At 39.1% G+C, this 6,000-nt stretch overlaps 1 long non-coding RNA gene across 4 annotated transcripts in view; it reads left to right on the forward strand.

The window, feature by feature from the left end:
• LOC105485594 (uncharacterized) overlaps positions 1 to 3,459 on the forward strand; it is a 41,850-nt gene extending 38,391 nt beyond the window's left edge. For all 4 annotated transcript variants that reach the window (XR_011615160.1, XR_011615161.1, XR_011615162.1 and 1 more), the window contains one exon: positions 3,164 to 3,459. This is a non-coding gene — a long non-coding RNA (uncharacterized lncRNA). The remainder of the gene's footprint in view (positions 1 to 3,163) is intronic.
• The last annotated feature ends 2,541 nt before the right edge of the window (positions 3,460 to 6,000 follow it).

Genomic DNA, 6,000 nt, shown 5'->3' on the forward strand with positions numbered 1-6,000 from the left:
GGGGATGAATCCCTCCACCTGAATGTTTTGAAATGGTTTCAGTAGGAATGGCACCAGCTCTTCTTTGTACATCTGGTAGATTTCAGCTGTAAATCCTTCTGCTCCCAGGCTTTTTTTGGTTGGTAGGCTATTTTTTACTGATTCAATTTTGAAACTCATTATTGGTCTGTTCAGGGAATCAATTTTTTCCTGGCTCAGTCTTGGGAAGGTATATGTGTCCAAGAATGTATTCATCTCTTTTCGGTTTTCTAATTTGTGTGCACAGAGGTATTTGTAGTAGTCTTTGATGATTATTTGTATTTCTGTAGGGTCAGTGGTAACATATCCTTTGTCATTTCTAAGTTTTTATTTCAATATATTTTCTTCTTTATTAGTGTAAGTAGTAGCCTATCTTACTTATTTTTCCAAAAATCCAACTCCTGGATTCCTTGATGTTTTGGTGGTTTTTTGAGTCTTTTTTTTTTTTTTTTTTTTTTTTTTAATTTTGGCTCTGATTTTGGTTATTTCTTGTCTTCTGCTGCCTTCGGGGCTGGTTTGCTCACCCTTGAGAAATTGTCAACTTTCTAGATATTTAATTTTAGAAAGTCATCAGACTTTTTAAAAGGAAAGACTCTAAATAAAGGGAGAAGATACTGCAAACTGTGAGAAACATTAAGCAGATAAAATTTCAAAGAAAGTTTAATTATCAGAGGGATAACATAATGTATTGCATTGTGAAAAAGAATAAGCTTCTATAAAAAATAAATGTTAGAAAATAAGAAATATCAATTGGTACTTAAAATCATGAAAGCTGAAATTTTATAAAATTAGAGACAGCTTGCAAGTTGAAGTTTATCTGCCAAAGAATATAATAAAGAGAAGAGTTGAGAAGATAGAAATTTTAGAAAATTAAGGAAGCATTCACAATGTTAGAGGAAATTTCCAATAAAATATTACAAAAACATTTACTGGAACCCAATGACATAAAACTCAAGATAGAAAAAGGATTCCAAGTTCAAATATTACAAAATAAAAACAAGTGCAGCATTTAATATAATTTTTAAAGTTTAGATGTCCAAGAATAAGCAGCCAGTTCTAGAATTTTCCAGGGTAAAAACAAGGTCATGATAAAATAAGCAAGTATACTGTTAAATTCCTCAACAACATTGGAATCAAATTTGATCCCTCCCTCCCTCCCTTCCTTCCTTTCCTTTCCTTTTCCTTCCTTCCTTCCTTCCTTCCTTCCTTCCTTCCTTCCTTCCTTCCTTCCTTCCTTCCTTCCTTCCTTCCCTACTCCTTCTTCCTTTCCCTCACTCTGAAACTGCAGTATGAGAATCAGGCTGGACTGAAGCACTGCCTTCAAAAGTCTGAGATGAAATTATTTTAACCTTAAAACTTTAAAACTACAGAAACCATAAACTTAGGAAAAGAGATAAATAAAGCTAATTTCAGAAAAATGAATTATCAAAAATTTATTCCCCAGTACCCTTCTTGAAAAACTCTGAAAAGATGACAAAAAGTAAGTGATTAAATGAATAGAAATAAATCTAGGGGTTCTCGAAAATAATATGTGGAAGTATACAACTGTAATAACAACAAAGCAACAGATAATATCAAAATAATATTAATGAATAACGATGGGGACATTGAAATTATAAATAAATAGAAAAGTAAAAGCCAGCCCATCTCTGAACAATTTTTTAAAAAGGGTTGAAAGCAGAGGACTGAAAGAGCAGAATACAATTTTCTTGTGTGGAAGAGGGGAATGGAAAGCTGAAATAATGCTCTGTTATAAACCTTTAAATAAAAGCTTGCATTTAAAATATGTATGCATTCATATAAAACATAAAAATTAATTACAAATAAAATAATCCTTGTCATTTTTCATTTAGTATTCAAAGGAGTCAGAAATAATATAAAGACAGAATTCTTTCTAAAGAAAACCTCAAAATCTATGCAAGTAACCACAGACCCGGTACTCTTTATCTTTAAAATGCAGCAAGTAGCCAGGCACAGTGGCTCATGCTTGTAGTCCCAGCACTTTGGAAGGTTGAGACAGGAGTATTGCTTCATTCCAGGAGTTCAAGACAAGTCTGGCCAAATAGAGCAAGACCCCATTTCTAAAAAAAAGAAAAAAATGCAGCATGTTAACGAATAGTAAAAGTTAAAATTTCCAGGATATTGTTTTCTGCGATGTAGTTGTTGATTAATAAACCTTACACGACTTCTTTTGTTGAATATATTTATAAAATTCCTTTGACTCGGGTATTTTACTTTTGATATAAGAATTCTGTTAACTCCTGAAAAAACTGTAAATTCAATTAGTATTTAACACTACATATTGAATGGATTTTGAATATAGCAAAAGTAATCTTGAATTTTACCTGTTAATTGTGCATAAAAACCGAACATTTTCAACATTAACTTCAATGACTTTGATGCAGCAGTGGACTGTCCGGAGCGGCTGCTGCAAAGATGTCAGCTGCAGTGGGGTAGCCGTGGCCGTGGCTGCACGTTTTGTGGAGCCCATGGAAGCTGGGAACAGGCGGGAGCCCCGCCCCATTCTGAGTTGGCAGGGTAGGAGCCCTGTGCTTCCACTCACAGTTGCAGCCACCCAGCCCTGGCTGTGGATCCAGGCATCCCTGTGCTCTTGGGGGCCTGGGAAGCCCCTCTGCCCTGCAGGCTTGAAAGTACCTGCTCCCACTGCCTGGCCTCTCCCTGCTCCCAGCCCCCACTTCGATTCTGGAGCAAAGTTGTGGCCAAGCTTGGGTGCTGTCACCACCTGGCCAGGTGTGCACACACTTGGGGTGGTGCTGGCACACCGCCCTCCTGCCACCTCTGCTGCCTCCTGCCACCTCTGCTGACTCTGGATTTGGGGCAGCAATGAGCATGGGAGAGACGCTGACATGGCCTGAGGGCAGCTCAGCATAGGCCTGCAGGTGCCCTTTCACATGAATGGCCTGGGCACTGGGGATGGCAGGTTGATGGTGGTGGGAGGCAGACAGGTTCCCGGACAGAAAAGCACAGGTCCCTGGTGAAGCCCTAACTTCAGGCTTGAGAAGACCTGGAGTCTGGGAGCTAGGCTTCCAGTTCCATGGACCAAAGTGAGAACATATGCCGCTTTTTCAGGGCCTACCCATAGCCTCCCATAGACAAATCAGCATGTACTTCCTCCCATTTGAAGCCCATAGTAACCCTGGACTCAACCAGACTTGGGCAAATTATGGAACATCCTGCCCGTGAAGAGGAGCTACCTACTGTTGGCATCCTGTCTGCTGAGAGCTGAACACTCATCAGGAGGACCTGTCTGCAGAAAGGAGCTACCCACTCTCAGACTACTCTCCAGGGAGGGCTGCACACTTGATGGGATCTCCTCTCTGCTGAGGGCTGCACTCATCAGGATAATCTTCCTGAAAGAGCTACCTATTTTGGGTCTCCTGAGAGCTGTACTGTTGCTTAATAAAGCACCTCTTTGCCTTGCTCACCCTCCAGTTGTTCATGTACCTCATTCTTCCTAGATGTGGGACAAGAACTTGGGACCTGCCAGACTGAAAGAGCTGTAATACAAACAAGGCTGAAACACACCCCACACCTCCCTGCCTCATCACATCACAAGCAATGAGAAAAAGAAGAGAGAAGGAGAGAAGAGCTGCAGCCCTTCAGGGAGCCCAGACTTAGGAGCTCCCTAAGCCAGGGCTGTGACACTCTCTTTGGGGCTCTGCAGTTCCTTGTATCTCCAAGCTTCTGGACACCACTGCATTCCCTGGTGCTGGCACCAGTGCCGGTGCCTGTAGCTGCCTGCCCCACCACAACCAGAGTGCCTGGCTGTGCACAGTGGCCAGACCCCACACTTGCTTGCTCACATATCCCCTCATTCTGTGCCTGGCTTATCTTTGGCATGCATGGGATCTAGGTTGACAGTGAAAGCCAAGCACAGTCTGCCAGCCCGTGTGGGCAGAACAAGCCCAGCAGGGCCAAGCAAAACTTGGGCAAAGGGACCAGAGGCCACAGACATTTCCAGCTGATAAAGCAACACCCTAAGGATCCTGTGACAACTTGAGACAGGCTTATATTTAAAAAATCTCATTTCTACATAATTCAACATAGTTAAAATTCCAGACTTGTCATTGTATGTATTTATTTATATATACACACATATATACGTATGTATGTATATAAATTATATATACACACACATGTAAAGGAGAGTATAATGGAGAGAATTTAATAATTTAAACATTTAAACAGTAGTGTAAATCAGGAACACCAGAAATGTATGTTTTCTAAACCAAGGTAAATTTTAAGCCACATGCTCTTCTGCTCCTAGAGGGATATTTCTAATATTCTTAATAACAAGGCAGAATGATCCCTCCTTTCACAGCAAAGAGCCATTCTATAAAAGAACTGTGCCACATATATTTCAGGGTTCATTGCCTGAAATTGGAATGTAACAAATGCAATATCTTGAGGCAAATTTATTCAAACCAAAGGAAATTTATACTTTCTCCATTGCATTACGTCTTTTATCAAAGAACAAGTTGAATCAACTGTCTCCTACTTCAGCCCTCCAACTGGTGATTTTCAGTTCCACACAGGGTGAAATATTTTGATTACAGTGAGGGCTGCTTATATCACAATACTACCATAAATAATAATGACTTATTTCCTTATGTATGTGACAGAAACAAAGACAAATTTTGGGTGGTGAATTGCTTTAATAAATGGCTCCTAGAAACAGATGTCATAGAAGTCACCCTACCTAAGGCAACTTTTCCCCTCCACCATTACTTCTACAAACTAAGCTGGAGAAATATCCATTTAATTATCCATTGAAACCCATCAAGACACTTTGTACTAAGAAATTGTTAACTTAAGATGTTGTTGTTGTTGTTGTTGTTGCCTTTTGATTGTTATATCGGAAGGAAAATACAAATTAATGATTTGATACAATAACACATATGACAAACAATTTCACCCTTTTAGCATTATTATTTAAAAAATAATGACTATGGAGATGTTGTTTATTATTTTATTTTGTGGAGATGTAGTTTGTATTTTATTCTGTTATTTTTGTCAGCAGCTAATAGAATAGAAAGGACTAGGATTTGAGTTCACATATCACTAATTTTCTCTGAAATATCTATTCCCTCTTTTCCCCTTCAGTAACAGAAAACCCCTGCCCACACCCGAGACTTTTAAAGTGGGTTATAGGCTGAAAAGTCAGAAGACTACTTTCTTACCTCTCTTTACCAGGATATAGTTATGAAATTAGATTTGTGACAATGGGATATGAGCAAAAATTGGCATGTATAAGTTTGAAGTGATGGCCTTAAAAAGCAGTTGCTCACCTCCACACCCTTTCTCCCTTCCTAATGACTGTAATGTTATGCTGGTCATAGTCAATCAACTATAATTATGTGTATGAATCCCATTCCTGAGAAGAACGCAGAGCAAGAAGACAAGGAATTTATGTCCCTTGGTTAATTCTGGGACAGAGAAGCCTGAATTTTTCTGGACTATTCACCAACTCCCAAATTGTTGTGTAAAAAAGATATTAATATCTACTTTCTTAAACCTCTATATTTGGAGGGGTAGGCTATTGGTTACGGAAACTTAGTGTATACCCTGTGCATAAAAAATAATAACTAGCAATAAGATGCATTGGGAATAAAATCCTAACCTATGTGACACTGGCTTCATAACCAGGGACTGGGCAGCAATAAAGGAAACAGCACAGCATGGAAATCTTCTGATTCTGGTCATGTTGTGGGGAGCATTAAGTAAAATAACTTCCTATGACAATTGGAATGCAGGTCACATTTCTACAGAATCTGTAGCTCTAGAAATATCTAGAAATATATTAGACTATCATCCCCATCTTTCCACAGCCTCACCAGCATCTATTGTTTCCTGACTTTTTAATAATTCCCATTCTGGCTGGCATGAGATGGTATCTCATTGTGGTTTTGATTTGCATTTCTCTAATGACCAGTAATGATTATCTTTATTTCATATGTTCAT

This window comes from Macaca nemestrina, chromosome 16 (genome assembly GCF_043159975.1).
Source record: "Macaca nemestrina isolate mMacNem1 chromosome 16, mMacNem.hap1, whole genome shotgun sequence".
NCBI classification, from domain to species: Eukaryota; Metazoa; Chordata; class Mammalia; order Primates; family Cercopithecidae; genus Macaca; species Macaca nemestrina.